Source organism: Lissotriton vulgaris, chromosome 7 (assembly GCF_964263255.1).
Source record: "Lissotriton vulgaris chromosome 7, aLisVul1.2, whole genome shotgun sequence".
NCBI lineage: Eukaryota > Metazoa > Chordata > Amphibia > Caudata > Salamandridae > Lissotriton > Lissotriton vulgaris.
Window position 1 is genome coordinate 740,707,547 of NC_141695.1, and position 27,452 is coordinate 740,734,998.

The window sequence follows — 27,452 nt, forward strand, 5'->3', positions numbered from 1 at the left end:
ACAAATTTTTTCATAATATTGCAGATGAACAGTCTAAAATTTCTGAGGCAGTGGTTGACATGCAGGATTCTGATTTGGCGGGATTGGCGAAGTGAGCCCATCAGAAAGCAGGACATTTTGGAGAGAAAGCCACTAGCAGGTGGGCTGCCGATAGAGGAATTCATATTCCCTTTTCCTTAATAAAAGATGTCATTCTACATTGTCCCATTTGCCAGCATACTAGGAAAAAGGAGGTGCCTCAGATTGTTCGAGGCCACTTACATCGAGGTAAATTGCCCGCCCAAATTTGGCAGATTGATTATATTGGTCCGCTCCCTATGAGCAGAAATTGTCAATATATTTGCACAGTGGTTGATACTTATAGTGGCCTTTTGGTCGCTTTCCCTTGCAAGAATGCTACCCAAGTGAATACTATTAAAACCCTGGAGCTAATCACTCTGTACTATGGTGTCCCATTCCAGATTCAATCAGACAATGCATCCCACTTTCGTGGAAGATTGGTGCAGGAATTCTGTACGGAAAATAATATTGATTGGGTGTTTCATATTTCATATTATCCGCAAGCTTCAGGATTGATTGAGAGAATGAATGGCTTGTTGAAAGAACAGTTGCGCAAGTTGACTGATGACCGTTACAGCCAGTGGAGAGATGTCCTACTTCAAGCTTTGTTAATTTTAAATAATCGCCCTTTGTTACATGCTGAATCTCCTTTGATGCGTTTATTTCCTCCACATGTTGATGCAAAACCAAATTCTATAGCAAATACTGTAATGTATTGGGAAATTACCCCCGGTGCTTTGGCTCCATGTAGAGCGACCCCAGGTTCCGCAGGCCTCGACCTGCATGCTTTAAATGATGTAACATTTCCCGGAAAAGATCGAATCATTGTTGAAACTGGCATTGGTGTCTGTATACCTGCCGGTAGTTTTGGATTAATTGCCCCTAGATCTGGCCTGGCCCTGAAAGGTGTACAAGTACTCGGAGGAGTAATTGACAGTGATTACCAGGGAGGGATTAAAGTTCTCCTGCTTAATAGCAGTGAGACGGTTTTGTTCATCAAAAAGTCTGACCGTGTTGCTCAGTTATTGATTATGCCTGTCTTCAGTGGTGAGATCAAAAAAGGCCCTGCCCCAACGTTGCTAACTGTGCGAGGACAAAAAGGCTTTGGATCGTCTGATCTTCCTGGAGCTAAAATATGGGTGCAATCGCCTAAAAATCCCCCTGAACAGGCTGATATTATTGCGACCGGTCATGACAACACCGTTTTGGTGATGAAGCCAGGGAAAGATGGCTGGGAAGCTGTCCCAGCTGATAAATGTTACTTACGAGAATGATTAAGGCCTGTGTTTGTATTCTTTCAGATCATTCTTTGGATTGCTGCTGCAGGATGTGTCGGCGTTGGACTCCTTTTGGCTTGCTACTCCGGGAGAGGAGAGGATCCATCGACGTCGGTTGATGGGATAATAAGAGCCCCGCGGTCTGCGTGGGATAGATCGTCTAATTTCTGGATCACACTCGCAAGGCGGGTGACGAACTCTCCGCATTTTTGCCTTACCCCCATGAAGAGTGTTACTGACATTTTAGCGACCTGTTTGGTAGCTGTCCCTGCATCCACTGAAACCCTTCATTATATCTTCAATGTATCTAATGCCCGACCTAATGTTATTCTGGGTGATTTCGCGGCCCATGAATTCTGTCCCTCATGTACTCTTATTCCAGACCTTGATGTCCCTATTGATTCCAGAATTACTACTTTTAATATTACCCCTGGAGACCTTTGCTTCATAATGACCTGTAACCCTAAAGCTATTACTGAATGTTTGCGGCTGAAGCTCCAAGCCGCTACTACTTTTTCATCTCATCAACGTTTGTTATGTTTGAAGAGACTTCCTAATTCATGTCTTTCAGTTACAAATAACATGACATGTAAACGTTTATTAGTAGCCACTAGCCATTATCGTTCAATGCTGTTGCCAGCTGGATGGCTCTTTTCCTGTGGGAATTCATCTTGGCCCTATATTCCTGCGAATATTTCTGGTGGCCCATGTGCCATCACTAGATTAAGTTTGCTAATGTTTTCCTCACATCCTACTTCACATTCCCGTATTGTACGTGATTCAATGTCATTGCATGAAGATTGTGATTCCTCTGTTCACCTCTATTCTAGATCAGAATATCTTGGTTTAGCTTTTTCTATTATTGGAGTTCCAGCATTGGCCGTTTATAATGCCAAAACAATCGGCAAAATGGCCTGCTGGATGGTCAAGTCCATTAACCAAACATCTACTGTTTTATCTGATTTATTATTAGATTCCCAAGGTGAACGTAGAGCTATTTTGCAAAATCGCGCCGCTATCGATTACTTATTGTTGAAACATGGACATGAATGTTCTGATTTTGAAGGTCTATGCTGTTTTAATTTGTCTGACCATTCTAAAGCTATCCAATCCCACATTAATAAACTCCACGACTTGACTGCAGAAATTAGAGAACATATAGATCAGGGTTTCTTTGACTGGATTTTTAATTGGCTCCCGGACATGCATTTCATACGACAAATTTTAGGGGGGGTTATTGTTACTATTTGTATCCTAATAGCTATTTGTTGCTTTCTTCAGTGTATCCCTTCCCTGTTACAATTTTTTAGACTCAGTAAGGGTCGTAGATCAGTTAATTTTGTTTCATATTATTCGTCTACTGACGTTAGCTCCATTTAGTTTGTGGTTAATAGACTGGAGTCAAGGGGTGTAATGTTATGGTTGCCTTTTTGCTAGCTCTTTGGAGAAGGAGAATGATGGAGAGTGACTCCAGCCTATCACCCCCATAGTATAGGGATTAGGCCGATAGACAGGGACCCTATCTTACATATATTAGGGCATTTTCGTACTATTTTCCTTAGAGTAAGGCTTATGAATTTAAGTTAGGGGATAGATATATAAGTATTAGTCATGATTCGCTCATTTGCTAACATGCTGGGCTATTTTCCATGGAGCTATGCATATTGTGGGCTCCGTAGGCCTTAAACGAGACAGACTCAATTTTGCTTTCTGCCCGGTAGCTCGAGAAGGCTTTCTAGGTGAAGTGTAATGTTTTAGTTTCAAGCTGTTGTTCGCTTGGAGAGAACCGGTTCAGGCTGACCCTTATCGAAGGAATGTATTTTTCTCCACTCCGAAGACACAACTTCAGGCCGGCCGGCTGGGAAAGTGTCCTTGGTACGGGGAGGTACAAGAATTTGGTGGGCGGCAGGTTACTGGCCGTGAATTTCCATGAAGGAACGGGCTTTGATATTAGCGAAGGTGTTAGTCAGTTTGTCAGTTAGTCCGTAGGTGGCATCTAGCCGTTAGCATCTCTGCCATTATTCATTTTCATGGTGGACGAATCGCCATCTTTGAAGTCGGAGAAAGATTTAAGACCGAAACTCTCTGAGAAAGACTGAACGAGAAGTAGCGCGGAGCGCACTGATACAGAGAGAGAGAGAGACGGTAGCTAATAATCAGCAAGGTTCCGGTGTCCTGAGGGGAAGCAGAAGAGGTTGAGCCTAGCGGTGCAGACGTGTACTTGTGACGGCTGAGGGTGACTGCAAGGCGAGCCAGGATACAGAGACGAGAAGGGAACCTAGATGACTGCCGAGTCCAGACTTCCCACTAACAAGGTGATATCTGTCTACCTTAACTAGGATGTGCACTCTAATCTTTACCTTTTTCTTGCTAAAGTTATGCGGCATAGTAATGTGATTTGTGTCAATTGTTAATAAATACCCTAATTCATATAGAATTATTGTGTACCTGGTGCTTATGTTCAATCTTGGTAAACTGCACTTCTAGTCGAAAGCTGTTTGGGTGAACGGATGAGAAATCCCGATCAGGTAAATAGTGACCGAATAAAGAGGGAGTGAGTGGACCTTTGATGCCACGAGCAGGGAGTACACTATTCAATTTGGAACTATATTCAAAGTTATTATTATAGTCTTATCCCGAGTAGAACATTGAGATATTATCCCGATAATGATTCATAGGAATGTGGTCGTCGTTGATATGCGGCGTTAATGAGAACGTTGGGGGGGAGACCAACGTGTATACCCACTGGATTGTGGCTTGAATAAGTGAGAACGCCAGGGAGGATACTGGCGTGTAGTTTCGCAGGATTGCGAACAGTTTGGAAAAGGGAGCATTGGGTTCTGCAGGCCCATGTGTAGACGCACCGGATTGTGTGTCAGATCTGCCCTAGGGTAGAACGGTCTGGGTCGGGGTGGCCGCGAGACCAATTGTTGTGAATAAGATATTGTAGAAAATCTATGTATATTCCCCATCCTTAGGTGCGATTTGTATATATATCTGTATATCCATCCATTGTGAATACGATCTGAGGAGGGAAGGTGAGTACGTTTTGGCTGGGTCATCGGGGCCCCTGGGGGCTGATCCCATCTAAACAGAAAATCCAGCCATTACAGGCTCGTGGAGAAAGACGTGAAGGTAAGACGTTGCAACGCGTAGTAAAATGCTACGTTGTAAATACCAGCGTGGTAAAGCCACTTGCGAGGTAAAATTCGCGTGGTAAAGCCATGCGTGGTAACTGAAATCGTGGTATAATCATATATTCAGACAGATCCCGGGCACACACAGAGCTGCACCCGAACGTTTCACAGGTCGTTACAAGACCATTTAAATGTTAATTAGGCCTTGCAGTTGTTTCACCCCTTCTAAGAGCCCCTGCAGCCCCACGATGCCTACTGATGAAAGGTTCAGCCCCCCCCGAAATTTTTTCTTAGCCCCCCCGAAATTTGGCTCTAGTTGCGCCTCTGTGTACAACCCTACCAGTGATGTAAGTGGTACATATGTTTCAACACTATGTACAAAGTCTATACCCGAATATATCATGAAACAACTAACCAACTGGATGTTATTTTTTCGGGTATTGCATCATAAACAGTAACTTGTTTAGAAACATTAAGCTCTTGGTACTATGACAATATGCAAAAGGAAATAATGGGTTGCAAATACAAATATGACCTTTTTTGATTTTTGTTTTTGTACGGTTGTAAACTTACACTTAGATTGCTGTCTAGGAGCTACTTTGTCAGGTAGTGAAGGAAGGTATAGAATTAGAGAGCAGATTTAGCACAGAGTTTAGAGTAAATATTTCAGGTTTTACACTATTCTTGAATTACTGATATGTGGAAGTGGCTCTCAGAAAATATATGAGAATATTCCAAGTAAAAGGGGCCAGCCCACAGAAAAGACAGCAAAATAATGATGTCTTATGCATAGATGGACAGACCAATTCATCTTTGAAATAAAAAGAATACTTAAACTGTTCTGTTTTATCAGGCCCATTAGGCTTGACAAACACAGTGGCATTACTTGCAGAATACCTGTTCCTGTCTAATTCACAGACTCAGACTATATGGCAGCCTCTTGCCTTCCACTTTCCTGTTACTTTGAATTGGTTCTTTCCTCTTCTCATCTCACTTCACTTTAACTATCATTCTTTCACTGTGGGGCCTTCTGTCAAGCAAATACGTTGCACTTATGATTTGCTTAAGCAAAGCAAATAGAGTAGTGAGCCACCAAATGAATAAATCAAATGAAGGATGCCACAAATGTTAAATGGTGGTCACTAACTACACACGAGGCAACAAAAGTAGACAAAGAAAAAGTTTCCCTGCCCCACTTAGAGATGAGGGAACTGCTGGTTTGGTGACAGTGAAGCCTCATCTGACTCTTCAAGGAGAAACTGGACGAGACTCCTGCTCTGGGTCAAAGTAGCGGCACCCCTACCTTATTTAGGCCAGAACACATAAGGGCGAAATGGTTCTGTTGGTTTCCTTTAGCATAAAGTAGCATAGTTAAGGGCAAAACATTGTAACTTATGGGAATAATCTTCATATAATAATACAAATACCATAAATCATAGATATATTATCAATAGCAAAAATCAATGCTTAATGATCATTCCAAAACGTTGTTAACAGAGTGAATAAGTGATGAGCGAATGCTCAATTGGGCATCATGTGAAAAAAACGTGAGTACAAAAAAGCAAGTGAAACGGAAAAGCAATACCTATCTTTACTATTAAAAACTAGAGGAGGGGTTTGAAAGTGCACCATGCACCAATTCCTTGCTTGGTCTCCTCTTTTGAGGCAGTGAGTGGACAGTCCCACACAATGTAGTAGTAAATCTTGAGGCCGCAATATGCTTGGCGGGCCGCTGTGGCCACGCCAAGCCTATTATGAGTTTCCTCACTGCCACAATTTTTATAACTGTGCGACCGCCATGAAAATTGTGGTGGTAAGGAAACAGTGGGGGCCCTCACACCATGTGGAGGCACATAGGGGGGAACAACATTTGACCACACATTAATAAAACAAATTTTGTTGCGAGCGCTGCAGCTCTCGCAACGAAATTCGTTTTATTTATTTGTTTGTGTACTTACCTCTGTACGGCCATATTCTGGAGTTTACTACCCCCCACCCTGCCCCTCCCCCTCCTCACGTCAGCACCCGGCAGCACTCCCACCACAGGCCGCTACTGCATATGACCCACTGTGTGTATGCACACTAGTACTTGTACGGCATAGACTTCACCAATCCATACCTTGCAGGTACTGCCGTTGACGCTCCCATTGCAGTACCTTTTTCATAGGGACTACCATGGGAAACGCCAAGGGACAGCACGCCCAACAGGAGAAAACTCCAAATCTGGCGAGCGGTTCAAACATGGGTTTAGCCATGCGGGAACAGGGTTATAAGCCCCATAGACAAATTTTTGTAGTGTCTGATCTAACAATCTTTTGGATATGCTGTTTCCAGCCTGTGCATCTTTGGTTCTGGGACACTGACGGTAGCAGTTTACACGTATCGATGAGCCCGTAGAGAGTGATCTGTTTTTTTTCGTGAAACAGCATTTACAACGCAGTCTAAACCAAGATGTAGCTTTATAAAGTAGTCTTAACCTTGTTTTAGTCTTTACCACGCAGGTTTTATTACTACTAGGGACTCTATTATGATGTTTGACCTACGGCATTGACAGGCTGTCGGTGGCGGTCCATCCAACACCTGGTGCTGTGGTCTGACCACTGCATTATGATGCAGTCTGTAAGAGGCAGCGGGCAGAGGGACTGACTGACGGCTCTGATAGACTCATGGAGTCAGTCGAACCATCGTTTAGAGCATAATACCCTTCATGGGGGTCATTATGAATGATGTCCCTTTGCCCTGTACCATTACATGGCGGTCTGACCGTGTGCCAGGCTCCACATAGTTGGACGCTCGTTAGGTAGGCCTATGTCTTTACCACTAGTGTCATTCCCACGCATGAGTTTACAACTATTTATGGATCTAGATATTTAGCATGCATGTGTCATTACTAAGCAATTTTTTTACCACTAGAGTTATTAGTATTTATGTGTTTTACAACTAGTGTCATTACCACACATGTTTAACATTAGTGTTATTAGTACTTATGCGTTTTACAACTAGGGACAGTCCCACACATATTTTTGGTACTAGTATCCTTATTGCTTTAGCGTTTTACAACTAGTGTCATTACCATAAATATCTTTACCACGCAATAATATGTAAGTATGCGGGTAAGTGTGTAAGTAAGTATATGTTATAGGTATTTGGCTTTTTAAAAAAAATTATTATCTTTATAATCTTTTTAATGAAAATAAGTTTTAGGGATGGGAAGTAAGGGATGGTATTGGGTGGGGAAGTGTTTTAATACTCAGGTAATAATTATAATACGTTTTAGGGACGAGATGTAAGGGATATTGGGGTTTTTTAAGTGGGGAAGTGTATTAATCCGCAGGTACTAATACTAATACCGTAATATTAATATTTATGAATTGTCATTTTTTTAAATTAATTATAATTTGTATTCTGGAATATTTAGTTTAATTGCACAATTAGTATTTAGGGATGGGATGCAAGGGATATAGTGGTATTGGGTGGGGAAGTGTATCACTAATCAGGTATTTTTTTAATTCTTTAGTATTAAAATATGATATTTAGAATTTCTTTAAAGTGATAATAATAATAAAATTATGAAATTTCACAAAAATAGTGTTTAAAGATGGGATATAAGGGATATGGGGTACGTGTTGGGGAGGTGTATTCATACTCAGGTATTAGTTGAATATTATTAATTAAAGCTCATATATTTGAGTAAAAAATTCTGAAGTAAATTTACTTTTGGTAAACTAAATGCAAATATATATAGGGGCCAATTCCGATTTGGGAAAAACCGCTCCGTATAGCCGTACGGAGCGTTTTTCCCATACGATTTGTACACCTTCAACGTCCCAGTACGTACAAGGAAGTACGATCCTAACCGCAAGCAAAACCCCATACAAATCATACCAAATACCGTACTAACAAAAACTACGTACCAGACATATCCAGGTCACGGTGTACGCGCCGTCCGAATGTAAACAGGAAGCATTTTCCGACGACCAAGTACGATCCGTTCCGGCGAAACTCCGTACGACCCTATTGCTACGGGAGCTGAAAACTACTGTAAAAGCAGAGTCCGGTCCAAAGCGCACCCCGGTACGCCACTGGCACGCCATGAACCCCATCGACTGTGTCTTCCCTGTCTTGTACGCTTATGACCTGGTACGCAGAAACCGAAGACGGCGCAGATGGTGAGTACAACGTACCAACAACGGAAATATACATGTATGGTGCATCACACGCTCACGTATATCACCATTGCATACGCACTGTGGGGGTACGGACCTTTCGCGTGTGGCACCATTGCAATGGTGAAACGTTCCGCACACACGTACGCACTGTCGGGGTATGGGCCATTCGCGTGTGGCACCATTACATTGGTGAAACGTCCCGCACACACGTACGCTCTGTGGGGGTACCGCCCATTCGCGTGTGGCACCATTACATTGGTGAAATGTCCCGCTCACACGTATGCACTGTGGGGGTATGGCCCGTTCACGTGTGGCACCATTACATTGGTGAAACGTCCCGCACACGCGTCCGCACTGTGGGGGTACGGCACATTCGCCTGTGGCACCATTACATTGGTGAAACATCCTGCACACACGTACGCACTGTGGGGTTACGGCCCGTTCGCGTGTGGCACCATTACATTGGTGAAACGTCCCGCACACACGTATGCACTGTAGGGGTACGGCCTGTTCGCATGTGGCGCCATAGCAATGGTGAAACGTCGCACACACATTGCAGGGATGTCGCTGTACGGTTAACACAAGGATGTCTATCTAGTTTTTGTCATCGCATACTTACATGACCCTGCCCTAGGTGTGCCAGGCACAGATTTAGCACAGGATATCAGGTCACGTTGAACAATTGATGTGTGAGGACCTTTTGACACTGGAGTTCTGGACTTTTTGGTTCCGTCCAGAGGTGTCAGGGATAACACCCGAAGACCCCGGAGTTCTACCTGTCTCGGTGCACAAATAAACAGAAACACGGGCTTCTCGATGGTGGCGTCAAAGACCAAAGGTTTATTACTGCAGGGACACAGAAGTCACAGAAACTACACACGGGCAGAATCTAGGAGCCTGTTCGAATTGTACAAAGAGGGTTGCTCCTTATATACTAGATATTGGGCTTGAGGCAAATTCTTTACATGTTAGTACATTCCCAAACCTTTGTGTCCTAAACAATAAATATTTGGCGTTGTACAGGAATCGTCAACAATATCTGATGTCAAAACATTACGAAAGAGGGGTTCCCACTGTTCCATCATAATCCCATGTCAACTTTTCATTCAAGACCCGGACCGCCTCATCGTAAATTTCGTTACCTCCCCCTAATAAAGGCCCAGAAGGAAAGGAGCAGAGCCAGGTGCAGAAGATAGAAAAGTAGGATAAGAGATGTTTGTGGGTCGTAAATGGGCAAGGCTACCAGCTTCGGCCGCCTAATCATGATCAGGCCAACAAACACGAGAACCAGTATAGCAGGACTGGCCTCGGGCAGAGGAGGCAGCTTCTGCCGAGTCATGCAGCCTTGGCGTGTTCTGTTCTAAGGTGCACGTGTTACTAGCAAGGTGAATCTCCGGCTAAAGCTTACGTGTCCTTAGGTGAAAGGGGTCACTGCGTGTCCATTGTCTACGTGAGGGCAAGAAACACAAAATGGCTTCCGTGATCTAAGATGGATGCCATGGGTAGATCAGAAATGTGTTCATAACAGGAGTGTTCTTGCTCGTAGCATAGCGAAAACACCAGGAGATGCTAAATGGATCATTTGCGGTTGACTGATACCAAAATTATGTATTTACGACAATGTTGAAAACACGGGTTCAAATCGTCACGGAACCTCAACACATGTGATGTGTAATGGCGCATTATGTGTTAAACATCACCTTCCCTGTCCCCCCATTGGTATCTTCATGCACATGTTGTCATGCACATCAACACTGAGATGGCACAGTCAGCACTAAGGGCACCTGTCTCATGATGCCAGGGACCATGGCACTTTTGCCCTGGAATAATTGGCACACATCATGTTCCCAATGTCCCAATCTAATGGGTGTGCCATGGTAAAGATAGTATATGCTATATGGGGACTGTGAAATGCATCTACTGTTGTTGCTCTGAATATGTGTCTGTGTCGTGACGGGAATGGTGTTGCATGTCCGCACAACATGCAACATGAGCATTGCCAATGGCTTCTGTGTCTAATGGCACCATACATCATTGATAACCATGGGTACCTGACTGCATTGTGACAATTGCTGTGGTGTTGTATTGTCACATACACACCGTTATTATCATGTCCTAGGATATGTCCAATGTATATATTCCCCGTAACCTGGCTCTGTGCCTTGCAGTCAGCTGTCTGTTTGTGATGTAATCCTCCTTATGCATGTCTGTTGACGTGTGTCACTCCTCTAACATCTTGCTATGCTCACTAAGAGCAGGCCAGCAGCTCCTTGGTGTTTAAGTAAATATAGGATTACAATCAACAAATGTGTGTGACTTCTGTTAGGAGTGTCAGGAAGCTTGCATATGTGTTCTGGAAGTATTGCGTATGGCAGAGCCCATAGTAACTTGATGTGTAGTAGCATTGTAGCTTCTGCCATGTACAGTGTAATAATTGTTGTCTGACAGTTGTCATTCATTTACCCCAAATATGTTCTACAGGGCACCCACTCTACCAAGGCCTTCTCCCGACTTGGAGACCATTAGGGAACATGATTGCATCAGACGGTACAGATTCAGTTGTGCGTTGATTCAGAACTTGACTGACAGGCTGGAACCACATCTGCAACCACAACACAGGTATCCTACTGCGTTGACACCACAGCTAAAGGTGATGGCAGCCCTACATTTCTTTGCCACAGGTACGTTCCAATTTACCATTGCAGATGTGGGGGGTATGTCCCAGACAATGTTCAGCCGTGTGTTACGTGATGTTTTAGCTGCCATGTTACAGCATATTGATGAATTCATCAAATTTCCTAGACCCGAAGAGTTGACAGATGTAAAGGGTGAATTCTATGCCCTGGGAGGGATGCCACATGTGATTGGGGCCATTGATGGTACACATGTGGCTTTTGTGCCACCACAGGCTCAGGAGCAAGCCTACCGCAATAGGAAACATTACCACTCAATAAATGCCTTGGTGGTGTGTCTATCTAAGATGATCATTTCCCACGTTTGTGCACATTTTCCAGGATCGTGCCACGATGCATTTACCATGAGGCGTACCAGGGTACCACAGATGATGCTGCAGCTGCACAATGAACAGGCATGTCTTGTTGGTGGGTATACTCTGTTTGTCCTGTATGTTTCATTTTTTGTTAGATCCGACCGAATGGCATAACTCTAATTTTGACACAGTGTATATTTGTAGGAGATGCGGAATATCCCAACATGCCGTGGCTCATGACACCGCTCCGCAACCCAAGGACAGCTGCAGACCGGCGGTACAACAATGCACACAGACAGACCAGGCGAGTCATAGAGCGTACGTTTGGACTCCTGAAGAGTCGATTCCGTTGCCTTGATAAGACCGGCGGATCCCTCCCCTACGCCCCGGACAAGGTGTGTCACATCTTCATTGTGTGCTGCATGCTACACAACATGACAGTTGAGGAGACCGTACCACTCTACCTGGATCTTGACGAGCAGGACCATCTACCTGTTGAGTATGCCGGACTGGGACACGATAAAAGCGATGAGGAGGAGGAAGATGACATCCGGAGTCGGCTCATACGGAACTTCTTCTCCTAATTTTGAGTCACTGAGCATTTGTGTGCAAACTACTGCCATAGAGTGGCATGTGTTGCCAGCTGACTGTATGCAAACTCAATTAGAAGTTTGTTGTGATGTATCACACAAGTGATGATGTCAGGACACACGCATATGTGCAATGTGTGTGTTCAGGATGTACATGCGTACTACATTGTGATTAGTTACCATGTCTGTAGGACGAAATTTCATATGTCAACCCTTGTGTGGCTGTCATTTCCAGGTTGCTATGCCTGTTGTCTGTCCGGGTCATCTTGGTACTCCTGCTAGTCATCCTGATTATTGCAACGTATGTCGAATCAGCGTACCATGCAAAGACATAAGGGAATGTGATTTTGGGTAAGGTAAAGCACACCACCCACAAACACCACCAACTAATCTGGAGTGACATGGGGATCCCCTTCAGGCACTGCCGACACAACAACACACACAACACTAAATGTCTCTTCTACATCATGAATGACCTACCCAACCCCAGCTCCTACACCAACGACATTTGACTATCCCAAGACCTGTGTGAATCACTGACCACCTTCTTTCCTCGCAAGATCACCGACATCCCCAACAGCTTCAACACCGACACCCCCTAATCCTCTGCAAAGAGCAGCACCCCAGCGACCCCCACCCGCACCATCAACTCGACCGCCTGCTCCAACATCAGCATATTGAACACCATGAAGACCATGATCTCCATCCACTCCAGGTCACCATCTGACCCATGCCCTCAGCAGGTCTGGACATAGCAAGCACAGCCATAGCGGCACACCATCTCCGATTGACATTTAGATTCTCCTTCAGGACTGCAACCTTTCCGGAGAGCATGAAGCACACCGAGAACAACGCCCTACTCTGCAACCCAAGATGGACCCCAATGACCTCAATAGCTTTAGGCACATCTCCTTGTTCCCTTTCCCGCCAACAGTCACGGTGGAAAGTGTCACCGCACAGCTGACCACCTACCTCAAAGGCAAAATACATCCTGGAGGCATCCCAGTCCGGAAATTGCTGCAACCACAGCACCAAAATTGCCTGCATTGCCACCAACAACATCTGGATCCTGAGGGACAAAGGAGGAACAGCGGCACTCATCCTTCTGGACCTATCAGCATCCTTCAACACGTTGTGCCACTGCACCCTAACAGCACGCCACCACATGGCTAGCATTGAAGAGTAGGCCTAGGCCTGGACCACGTACTTCCTCTCCCGCTGTGCCCAGAGCGTCCGACGCACAACCTTCCCCTCCAAGACCACCAAGATCATCTGCCGACTCACACAGGGATCATCCCTCAGCCCAACGCAGTTCCATATCTACATGCCACCACTCACCCACGTTGCTCAACAACACAGCCTCAACATCGTCTCCATCACATACAACACCCAACTGGTCGTATCCCTTACCACTGCACCCCACACCACCAAAGCCAAACTCCACAGGGGAATGCATGCCCTTGCATTATGGATGAAGGTCAGCAGGCTGAAGCTGATGACAGATAGTTTGGAGGTCCGCATCCTCAGCACCACCACATCATCCAGGGACAACTCCTGGTGGGCAACTACACTGTGAACTGCCCCAGCACCCAACCAGCATGCACACAACCTGGGGGTCATCCTCAACTGCACCCTCGCCATGACACATCAAGTGTAAGTCTTCTGTACTTCATGCTTCAAGACCCTCCCGATACTCTGCAGGATCTTCTAACGGATCAACTCCGACACAGGAAGGAGCATCAACCAGCCCCTCGTCACCAGCAGACTGGACTGCAGCTACACCCTGTATGCATGAACATCATGGAAGTTCCTGACACGCCTGCAACACATCCAGCAAGCCTCTGCACAACTCATCATGGACGCCCCCTGATGCTGTCACATCACACCACACCTGGGAGGCCTGCATTGGCTCCACAACATGAGGATCACCTTTGGACTCATCATCCACGCACACAAAGCCTTACCCAACACCGGCCCAGCATTTCTAATCAGCCAACTCAGCTGCTACAACCCCACCCACAGCCTACACTCTGCTGACCTTGCCCTCACAACAGTTCCATGCATCCAGAACACCAGCACCGGTGGTAGATCCCTCTCCCACCTCACCGCAAATACCTGGAACACTCTCCATCACGACTGCCATCTGACCCAGGATATGTTGGGCTTCAGAGGACTCCTCATGACCTGACTCTTTGATCAGTAGCAGTCCCCTCCCCTCCCCCCCAGCCCCTCGGAACACCCACAGGTATGTGATGTACTTTACAAATATCCAGATTGATTGGGAGTCACAATATCATCTGCAGGATCACCTTCATACTCCTCACCCAATGTCAGTAGGCACTCCACATCCTTTGGCCAACAGACACAATTTACAGACATCTCCCATCCCACACCACGTTGCCTGAGGTACATCCAGCCTGCCTTGCCCTGTGCAACTTTCCTCGCCTCCACAGTCCAAATGCAAGCATAGAAAATTACTAACATATCAACTAAGAGACCTGGTAGACCCTCACTGGAGACAGACACATTAACCATGACCGGTAGACCTTCATGTGACTTCAGTAACTGTCTGTCAGAGCAGTATGGCAAGCCAGCCCACCCACCCCTCACCAGGTGGTAACAATAATGTGTGACTATTTCCCTCCATGGATGTAGTTGATCATACATGGTGAGCTATGTGTCTCCACAACCAGACTCAGTTCCCACTGTATGGATGGCTTGAGTTTGATCTGCACTCTGGCATACTTTGACATATCCCTTGACATATGATGTTGACTCAAATCAAAAAGGACTCTCTATCAATATGTAATGTGTTTGATAGGTTTAATCCTCCATCTTGTGAGTGAATTGTGAGTAGGGGTTAGGTGCTGTACAGAAAAGTGAGAAATCCAAAGGTCACAGGGGGAGATGTGATGCCTTGCAGTTTTAGTCACCAGAGTCAAGACCACAGTGTTTGGCATCATTGGTCACACTCCAACCAGCAAGTCCATGTGGGAGAATCAGACAGTCAATAAGGTGATGTTGTTGCACACATTGGCAAGATGCCAGACCAGGTGACCTGGGAGATGCGCATGGCCCTCTCCTCTCACTGTCTTTTGTGTGGACGACCCTCCTTCCTTGGGGGACCCTCATGTGCAGGCCTTGACGATGCCTGGGACTCTCCGTCGGATGATTCTGCCTCCTCCTCCCTCCCTGTGGCTCTTTGCAGTCTTTGCCTAGATGTTTCTGGCCTGGTGACACAGGGAGGGTGCGGCATGTTGTCAGCAATCCGACGGAGTGAGTGTCTAATGTCCTTATGCACCTCCAACAGCTCAGCCAGTCTTGCCTCCATCCGTCCGAGTTGTCGTCTTTGACTGGCGTGTTGCTCGGCCTGCTGGTTTTTTAAATCGATGAGGGCCCCCACTCCCTGGCTGAACTCCCTGGTGTCCCGCCGGTAGTCCAACATGATGTTTCTGAGTTCTGAAGTACCGGGCCCTGCAGCTTCCTGGTCAGGTTCTTGCCTCCGCCTTGATCCACTCCCACCACCCCTGCACAAAACGAGCCGGGCCTGCTGTTGAGGGCACATCAGGGCACCAGGACCCTGAGGGTTGACAGTGGTGGTGTTGTCTGCCACCTCCTGGGTGCCCGGTGAACCGTGTCCCTCATTTCCAGACTGGCACAGTTATGGATTGTGTGCAGGGCTCCGAGCTGTCTGCTGGGATGTGGTGAGAATGGGTGTGGTGGTTGGCGCAGATGCCCCTGGTCCAGCTGCTGCACGGGTTTGGGATCCAGAGTGGCCAGGTTGGTTGGGGTCATCCATGGAGTGGTGAGAGGCGTCGCTGTTGGTAGGCTCAGGGTCCTGAGTAGCCTGGGACTGTGAACCTTCTTCTTCCCCCTGGTTGGGGTTCGGTTGTGCATGTTGCCCTGTGGGTGTGAGAGACAGACAATGTTAACGGCATTTCATGGTATTTGTATTTTTAATGTGCATTGCCCTTATCACTGTTACACCTGTGTCTGATTTTGCTCACTGTTCACTTGTGCAGTCACATTGATCTGTGTTCATGTTGCTTTTTCTGTGTGAGAGTAGATTTACAATGCATGGCACAGCCACACATTTCAACAGAGATTTTCCTGTCATTGTGCAGCACAGCTATGGCAGCAGGGATGCAAGATATTTACACTGTGTTTACCATGCTGGAAATACCACACAGCAGCATCCTGCATCTGTGCCATAGTATTGTCAGATTTCTGGAGTTGTGTTGCTTGTACGATGCAGATCAAGCAATGCTCTGTGTGTGCCGATGTGCACAATGCTGTGTCATTCCTTACGTCTGCTTCAGGCATGCCCCAGGTTTTGAGGCAGCATGCGCATACCAGTGGCAGAGAAAAATGGTAAAGATTTTAATTGACCAATTTTAGGAGGTGTTGCAGTGCCATAACGGGCAGCCAGTGCCCACCACACCACACACACACCACTACCAGTACACCTACTGCTGGCACAGTGCTTTAGAGTGTTGTACATCTCCCAGGTGCATCCCCTTGTCAATACCCAGCACCATTGCAAGAATTGATGTAGGTCTGCTGTCTCAGTAAGGTGTAGTTACAGCGTTGTGATATGAGTGCAAGGAACTTGAGACTCCGCCCGCTGCATTTCCTGCTTGACTGCTTCATGCAATTGAAATTTGTTGTGTACCATGACGCTTGTGACAGTGGGCCACTACATTACCTAGGCCAGTTTGCTGTGTTTAGGTGAGGGGTGTGTGTGACAGGCTTGGCTGGTATTTGGATTGTGAGTTGCAACTGTGCCTCACTCATGTTGTGGCTGTCCCCCCATGGCGCATGCTGCCATGACCGTGGTTGTGAGTTACTGTGCAAGATATCTGACCTTGTTGTCCTTATTTTAGTGTTTGCTGGGAGTCCTATCTACACCCCCTCCCGTGTCTGGGCACTGCTGGGAGTCCTATCCAGCCACCCCTCCTATATCTGGGCACTGCTGGGGGTCACATCCACCCAGCCGTGTCATGTCTGGGCCCTCTAGGAGTCAGATCCACTCACCCATCCTATGTCTGGGCACTGCTGGGAGTCATATCCACCCACCCGTGTCATGTCTGGGCACTGCTGGGAGTCCTAGCCAGCCACCCCTCCTATGTCTGGGCACTGCTGGGAGTCAGATCTGCCCACCCCTCCTATGTCTGGGCATTGCTGGGAGTCCTATCTACACCCCCCTCCTATGTCTGGGCACTACTGGGAGTCCTATCCTGCCACCCCTCCTATGTCTGGGCACTGCTGGGAGTCCTATCCAGCCACCCCTCCTATGTCTGGGCACTGCTGGGAGTCAGATCCACCCACCCCTCCAATGTCTGGGCACTGCAGGGAGTCCTCTGCACCCACCCCTCCTATGTCTGAGCACTGCTCGGAGTCCTCTGCACCCACCCCTCCTATGTCTGGGCACTGCTGGGAGTCAGATCCACCCACCCCTCCTATGTCTGGGCACTGCTGGGAATCAGATCCACCCATCCCTCATATGTCTGGGCATTGCTGGGAGTCCTATCTACACCCCCCTCCTATGTCTGGGTACTGCTGGGAGTCCTATCCAGCCACCCCTCCTTTGTCTGGGCACTGCAGGGAGTCAGATCCACCCTCCCGTGTTTGGGCACTGCTGGGAGTCCTCTGCACCCACCCCTCCTATGTCTGGGCACTGCTGGGAGTCTACTCCTATCCAGCCATCCCTCCTATGTCTGGGCACTGCTGGGAGTCACATCCACCCAGCCGTGTCATGTCTGGGCCCTCTAGGAGTCAGATCCACTCACCCCTCCTATAAAAATAGTGTCGTCCTTTTTAGAAAGTGAAAAGACATGTAAGTACGTTTACATTTTTTGAAAAGATTATTATAATGAATTTTTCAAGTGACACATAAAAATGTTCTCGTTATTTATGTCTTAATTTAAAATGTGATTATTATAACTCTAAAAAAAAATTAAACGTGTAACAACTAAAAAAATCAAAATATTTAGTAAGCTTTGCGTTCGTTAAATTCAATATTTTCAGCTTACTGAATATTTTTTATAAGGACAAAACATCGCCATCCTTACAAGATTACAAGAAAAACTAACAGATGTGAAAATATCTTCATAAACTAAGATAACTAATTGAAAGTATTCTTAATTATATGGTTGTTTTCAAGAATGCTTATGCTTATCTTCAAAAACTATAAACCAATGTGGAAAATGAAATAAATAAGTTGAAATAATTTTCATAATTTCTCACATAATTTTTACAAATGAATAAACATTTACAATAATGAAGACATTTTTCCCTTAAAATACTAAAGTTTTTAAAATCGGAAATAACCTACATAATCTCTTTCTAACCCAACGCAGATAAAACAAGTGTTTTATAAAGTTTAGAATAAGAAAAAAAGACCATCAGTTACCAACCCTACAAAGAGTCAACACACCAAAAACAAAAGGACTACTTCTAATTAGGTATATTATTTTCAAAAAGCACCAGTAACCTGTTTTTTATTAACCGCTTTTTAAACCACAAACAGCTCCACCCACCCCTCCTATGTCTGGGCACTGCTGGGAATCAGATCCACCCATCCCTCATATGTCTGGGCATTGCTGGGAGTCCTATCTACACCCCCCTCCTATGTCTGGGTACTGCTGGGAGTCCTATCCAGCCACCCCTCCTATGTCTGGGCACTGCTGGGAGTCAGATTCACCCACCGTAAACAAACACCACAGTAAACAAAAAAATGCTTAAACTATATATTTTTTCAGATTGTGAAAACACACCATTTGGAATCCAGTAAAAAAATCCAGAAAAGTTATAAAGCCGCCAAAACTTAACTACCAAAGGTAAAAAACGTGAAGTAACCTATAAAAGCAATGCAATAATTAGACTTCTTATAAAATACTGATCTACCAAAAAAGCAATGCAAATATGTTTTTATAATAATAAATGTTTTAAAAATCTTTTGAAAATAACTACATATTATGTGAACATAAATGAAAATAAATTGAACAGTAAAGTTAAAAAGACCAATAATTTTCTCGACATCAACAAAGGAATATTTTTGAAAAAGCAGTACATTACAAAAAAAATTATATTTACATTCTAGACAGTCCATCATTTGAAAAAAAGTGCAGCCAATAAGAACAACAGAAAATAAATTTTCCTGCAAAGTGTCTACAAATCCATATCAAAAAGGTAAATATATGAATAAAAAATTTAAATTTTCTTGAAATTCCTCTGTAGTGTAGGAGTGTCATTTACTATTGTAACACCAGGAAGGTGCTGCAGTAGTGAAAGTGATGGATAGTGTAGTTGTGTAATTTACTATTCTAACTCCAAGAAGGTGCAGCAGTAAGGAAAGTGATGGATAGTGTAGGGGTGTACCTTACTATTCTAACTTCAGGAAGGTGCAGCAGTAGGGAAACTGATGGATAGTGTAAAGGTGTAATTTAGTATTCTAACTCCAGGATGGTGCAGCAGTAGGGAAAATGATGGATGGTGTAGGGTTGTAATTTACTATTCTAACTCCAGGAAGGTGCAGCAGTAGGGAAAGTGATGAATAGTGTAGGGGTGAAAACTTGAAAATGTTTAAAAATTTACAAGTTGCATAAACATTTTATCACAAAATCATTTTCTTTTTCATTACAGATAATGTCATCTGACAAAAGTGCAAGATACACCAAATCCAATAAAGGAAACAGACTACTGAAACATGCAGGATATATATATTTTAAGGAGAGAATAAGTGAACCACAAAGGCATTGGAGGTGCGTGCAATATTACTCAAGCCATTGTAAAGGCAGAGCAGTTACTCTTGATGAAACAGTCATAAATACAACTGAGCACAACCACTCTTCCTCTGCAATGGACATTGAAATCCGAGAAACTATAAATGAGATGAAAGATATTGCAAGCACCTCCAATGACACTTCGGGTTCTATTTTAAGGGAGGTTGCTCAGCATGTCCCCAGTCATATAGCTAGTAGTATGCCTATAATTCCAAATCTGAGAAGAATAATTCAAAGACAAAAGCAGGCAAGTAACACAAATACAACCACTCCACATACCTTTTCTGATATTAAGATTCCACAAGAACTCACTATTTTTTTTCTAATTAACCTTTCCTCCCGCACGACAACCAAAACCCTCAAAAGCGTATACTTATCTTTAGTACACCCCGCAACCTTGTCAAATTAGAGATTAGTGAAATTTGGATGATGGATGGGATGTTAAAAAGCATGCCCCATCCATTCACTCAAATTTACACTATTCATGCTAAAATTAACAACAATTTAATCACCTTAGGGGTCGATTCCGATTCGGGAAAAAATCGCTCCGAATAGCTGTTCGGAGCGTTTTTCCCGTACGAATCCTACCCTGCAACGTCCCCCGTACGTACGACGAAGTACGATTCCTACCAGGAGCTGGACTCCGTACGAATCGTACAGAGACCGTACAAATCAAATCCCAGTACAATTCTCCTTCGGAACCCGCTGTACGCGACATCCGTATGGTTCACAGCTGTTTTTTCCAACCCAGCAAGTACGATTCATGTCGGGTATGCACCGTTCGACCCTTTTTCTACGGGAGCTGAAAACAGCCGTAAAAGCAGAGTTCACCTCAAAACAGGTATGGAACGGTCCCCCAGGTACGGTGCATATCCCCCATGATCGCAGACGTACGGTGCGTACCCCTGCGATCATGGGGTGTACGCACCGTACCCGCGATCATGGGGTGTACAGACCGTACCCCATGTTTGCAGGGTGTACGGTGTGTAAACCCTGCGATCGCAGGGGTACGGTGCGTACACCCCATAATCGCAGGGGTACGTACCATACCCCGCGATCATGGGGTGTACGGACCGTACGGTGTGTATGTGATTGTGTGCTTTTCCGTACGAATAACCCTTACCTGACATGGACTGTACGAATCGCGTCCTTATACCCCGTTCTGGATCGTACTCGTCGGGTCGTACGGCATGTTTACGATTCGTACGGAGAGGGCTCCGGATACGAATTGTACAGACGTTTTTTTCCCGATACGGAATCGACCACTTAGTGTACAGTTTCTACCTGACAAACAATCTACAACCTACACTGAGCTTTTATCAGTGATTAAAAGCAAAACCTCAAACAAACGTCCTAGGAAAATCGTTATTGATTTTGAATTTGCAATGATCAATGTGATCACCAAAACGTACACGGATACCCTAATTCGGGGATTTTTTTTCCATTTTTCCCAGGCATTTTGGCGTAAATTACAAAAAACATCCCTGGTTGTAGATTATTCTAAGGATAGCAAATTACAATACGAACTAAAAAAACGAACTGCTCTTTGCTTTGTTCCTCCTAAAATTGTAGATGAGTACTACACTGCAATTACAGAATCTGAATTTTTTACTGAAAATGAAGAAAAATTGGCACCCTTACTAAATTATTTTGAGGACACATGGATTGGGCATCTAAGCAGGTCGGGTCGCAGGAGGAAGCCACGTTTCCATGTGGAGTGGTGGAACTGCTACACAAGCTGTTTAGAAGGAGAAGCAAAGACAAATAATGCCATAGAGGGATGACATAACTCCTTCAACCATACAATTGGAAAACCTCACCCAAACTTTTATCATTTTTTGGAAACTTTGAAGAAGGAGCAAAGTTTCCAAGAAATGAGAATCTCCCAAACATTAACAGGTAGTCTAAATCCACGAATCTCAAAAAAATCAAAAGAAATGTCTGAGAGACTATTGGCTATCTTACAACAATTTTCGTTGTTTGTGGCTGTATACTACCTTGATAATGTTGCTAACATACTACATTTTTAACAAAACGTAATACATTACTTATCTGCTTTGCCCTAAATTTCTAAAACATTTCAATGTAATTCGCATTTTTCCTCAATCATTTTTCAAAATATTAATGTTGGGTCATCTTACCTTAAGATGTCTTCTTTCTTCTTTTTTTCTTCTTTTAACCCAAAATATATCCACAGAAAAGTAAAATCCAACGGCACCTCCACTCCAGGTTTTCCAAAAATAGTTTTCAATAAAAATGCCCATTTTCCATTTTTTAAATTCCATTCTCCGTAAATGATTACAGCAATCCATATGTGTAAAAACCAGTCATTGCAAGATCGAATATATTTTTTCCTTTTAAAAATTAAAATCCATATCCTTTTTGAAATCTTCTTTTTTCCAAAACGATCTCCAAATCCGACAAAAAATCCATTTCCAAATCTTCTCCAAAGTTATCCTCGATCCATCTTCTTTTTCAAAAATCCGATCCCAATTTGGCAATAAAATTAATTTCTGACAATCTTCTTCAAATTTCTGTTCTCCAAAAACCATATTTCATAATCCATGTCCATTTAAAATTACTCCAAAAACTCCAAAATGCACGTATTCGATCTTCTTGACTTTATTTTTTGACACATGTTAATTTATCCATAAACATTGTATACCATTACATAAACTATACAATGAACATAATTTTATAGAATATTTTAAATTAATACCCATTTCATACTCCAAACAGGCGGCCCGACAAAGGCATACTCTAGCTACATGATCGGTGACATGCTAAAATAGTGACATTAACATTAAACCTAAAATATGCAACCTCCCCTTATTCTCTCCTTACAATATATATACTTCTAAACATTACACTGTTTATAAATAAAGTTTTAAATGTTTCCTACCTGAGCGCACATCTGCTTGCTGCTGCATTGTCCAACGACATTCTTCAAAATGGCCGCGACCATGCACGTTTACGTGTCTACGTCAGTATTGTAACAAACAACAAAAAGCACAATTTATTATTGTTATATATTAGTATACATTAAAGTTATATTAAACATTTTTTTTAATATGTAAAATACATATAATTATTTTGCAACTGTTACAATAAATTAAAAAATATATATCTTTATCAAAATACATTTTTTTTAAATCTAAATATTCAAATACAATTATGCACTCCATGTTTTAATATATTATTATAATTATTTTCTAATTTTATATTGCAAATACTACTTCCAAAAATACTATTAAAATGTTCTTACCTCTTTACTTGATCCATTTGCTTCTGCTCTATCCCGCATCTAGATTCAAATGAACTTATTAAACTGTTCGCCGGCATACATACAAGCAGCTATGGAAATAAATGAAGGACATAACTTCACATTGAACTCAATGATAAAGCGTGGGAAATTTTCTTTTTAATGTATTATAACATTATTACAAATTCCAATTATTGCTATTTTTTCTTTTTATTTATGCAAATACTCTATTTAGTATTTTATTTTTTTATTTACAATTAAATATTATTCTTTTAAAAAAAGATATTTTTTTAAACTATGTTTAAAATTAATAAATATTTTTTTTTCTTATCAAATATTTTATATAAATTATTAATATTTTTAAAATTTCACAGATACATTATTATTATACTTGAGTATTAATACTTTAGTATTAATATTTTTTCTTTGTATCTTTTTAAGTTTTTTAATTTTGTTCAAAAAACTATAAAAATAAATAAAATTACATTCATATATATATTTTATTTTAAATTCTTCAACTAATCAATATATTTGTTTATTTTTTATATTTCTCTTTATATAATCTTTTTTTTTAAATGTTTATACTTCTAATTTTTTTATTAATATTTTAAAAATATATATAAAGTTATTACACTAAATATTTTTTTTGAGTATTATTTTTTTTGTTTTATGTGATTTAATATAACTTTTATTACTTTTAGTATTAATACATAAATATTATCATTTTATAAATAACTTTTTTTTCATTTACATACAGAAAAGTAAAAATGTATAAATTATTAATACTTGAGTATTTTTGTTATTTTATATATATAACTATATATTAATATTAATATGTATATTGTACTTCAGTAATAATACTTAAATGATACAAACGCATTAATACTTGCGTATTCATTTTTTAGTAATATGACTATATATTAATATTTATATTTTACTTCATTATTATTTTTTTGAAGATTAATTAATAAACTAATTAGTGTACAATTAAATTACATTTTTAAAAATATATAGATATAAATAATAAATAAAACCACATTACACATTAAATTAAAATTAATATAAGAATACATTCAAAAAAATAATACTTACGTTGTAATAACATGCGTTGTAATAGCCTTTGCGTTGTAATAGCATGCGTTGTAATAGCATGCGTTGTAAAGGCACCTGCTTTGTAAAGGATGCGTTGTAAAGGTACTGCGTTTTAATAGTTGCGTTGTAAAGAATGTTCCCCCAAACAGCCTGTCGTAAAATGCAGAATGCTATTTGTCGTGTGGTTAAACCATTCTCAGAATTTGCTGAACAGATAGGGAGGCAGAGAACAGAATCTCAGCATTGGAAGATGAACTAACAGTACAGAAGACAGCAACAGCTATGCTCAGAATTCATGGTGAGGATACTCAATGGAAATTTGCTGACTTGGAGACTCGTCTGCGACAGAACATTCTAGGATACTCAAGATTCCAGAGGGAGTCGAAGGGTCAGATGTTCGCAAATTTGTTGTGAAACTTTTTCCAGATGCCTTCCCTCAGCTAACACAATGATCCTAGGAGCTTGCAGTGTGGAGGGATCATCATTTCCCATTTAAACCCTACTCTTGAGTAGGCCAAGAGGGTGTAAGACCTAGGGCAGTGCTAATTTGTCTGAATAACTTTCTGTTACATCAAACCCTGTATGATTTGGTACGTACAGATAGGAAAAGGTCTGGGAAGGGATACAATTTTTTTGTCAGGCCAGAATATTGCCAAATGACGGTAGAAAAGAGGTGGCAATTTAGACAGCTAATCCTACTGTTTCAGAATAAGGGGGCTCAGGTTTTTTTTTACTCAATCCAGGGAAACTGAAAGTCATCTATAAAGATAAAGCTCACTTTTTTGCTTCTGAAATACAAGCAAAAGAATTTCTGACGACTCTAGATTTTTATATATTAAGAGTACGGGTACAGATAAGCCTGTAAAACGGGGTTCGAAGGAACATCCATTTTCACCTTTTATTTCTCAGTTTGTTTGGGGGGGGACAAACAGTGTTGATAATAGAAGAACTGGGGTCTTGAGGGGGAGGAGCGCAATTTATCATGATGGAACTCGCTGGCCAGAAAGCCTCGAAGGATGTGTGTGGGATGGGGTGTCTTTATGGTTGGGAAAGGACTGTATGGGTCAAGGGTTGGGTATGTGGTGGGTGGAGGGGGCACGGAGTGTTGGCGGAGGAACAAAGGGAAAAATAAACAATTTTGTTAAAAGGAGTAAGCAAGACAACATTACATAGATGTATAAGCTAAAATATGAAGATAAGCAAGGGCTAATTTATTTAAGGTGGTTCAACTGTTTTCGATTCCTCATCTTAAGTCTAATGCTAGAAGGCCGGTGCGGTTTTTGCAGTAACAAGGTGATATAGGATGATCTTGCAAATACTTTGTATATATTCTATTAATGTATGTGGAATAAAAAGTGGGATAAAAGGCATTGAGTAGCTCTTGAGTCAAGGATGATGCAGCCTGATGTAGTTTGTATCCAGGAAACTCAGTTTTAACTGAATTAGGGTATCCATTGCTAGGTTGTACACAACAAACCACAACTAATTGAGGAGTAGCTTTTCTCACAAAGCATACTATATTTACAACGAGAAGGATGCTGGTAGATAAGTATGGTTGTTGAACGCTGCATTGGGCCAGCCAAACTAATATTATGCTCTGTATATTGTTCAAATAGAGATGAGGCGCAGATTTTGGACTTTCTTAATGTTGAACTTGCATCTTGGCTGACACCCCTGGTCTTATGTGTGGATTTAAATATTCATTTAGAGATGGCACATAAACTAATAATTGGGGGGGAAATATAAAGGAAAGAAACCCAAGGTCTTTAGATCTTTGCATCACTTTTTTCTCGATCACTGGCTTACAGATGCATGGGAGAAAAGTATGTATCCAGACCCTGGTTGTACTTTTTATTCTTTCCCTTGCAATAAGCTGGTTAGATTAGATTTTTTTTCATATCTATGACCCACACAGCTGAGGGTAGGATAGAGACATTTCCTGAGGTATGTTCTGACCACAATTCACTGATGTTAGAGCTTCTGGTCTCTGGATTTATTAGGCCTCGTGGTGCCTTTGGTTTTGAAAGAAAGCTGTTTCCGGATCCAACATTTGTTGGCCATAGTTGATGCTGGCTGGAACAGTTCTTGTGGATTAATCGGAACTCAGCCACTATTGAGATGGGATGCTTTAAAATCAGGAATCAGGGGGAGGGTTCTTAGTTACAGATTATTCTTACAGAAACTGAAAAAGAAGATCCGGTAATTACACAAGGAGCTTAGTAACTCTGAGGGGAAATCTGCACAGAGATTACAAAGCACTCAGGATACAAATGACCTACAGAAAGAGGTTGCTGTCTGTAAGGTCAAAATAAACCAATGCTTAAGCAGGGAGTTTGCAAGGAAATATTATTCATATAAAAGGGAATGCTATGAGTATGATGAGTCTAAAGGTAAATTTGTAGATAGACTAATTAGGCAACAAGATGTCAAAAGAGGTATAAATGCTATCAAGGATCTTGGGGGTGGATTAGTGGAGACACAATATGAGATTTTAAAAGTGTTGAAGGAGTTTTATGAAGAATTTTATAGAGAGGAGTTTGTATCTTCCAATAGGAGGTATGAGGGATTTTTACAAGATCTGGATACATAGAAGTAAGCTAAGTAAAGAGGATCAACCTCTCCTCGATGCCCCTATCACCTAGCAGGAGTTAACATATCCTATAAGCTTGTTATCCATAGGTAAGGCCTCTGGCCCTGATAAGCTTCCATTGGAGCTGTATAAAACATTTTCTCTGGAAGTATGTAAGGATATGCAGTATTCCAGAGGGCACAGCAGGGCCAGATTTCTACTTCCTGGGATGCGGCTAATATGGACATCTTTAAAAAAAGGGATAAACCTTCCACGCTGCCAGTACCGTATAAATCCATATCTTTACTGAATTGTGATGGTAAAGTCTATGCAAAGACTTTAGCAAGAAGGCTCGCTAGGGTCTTTAGTTCCTTACCCTCACATAGGCAACATGGTTTTATTTCTGGAAGGGGCATGGTCAAAAATATAAGAAGGGTGGTTACACTATTCGGTCTTGCTAATGTACAACAAGCCCCGCTTAGATTGTGTGAGGAGTACGGCGACGCTGCGGACCAGAAGTGGC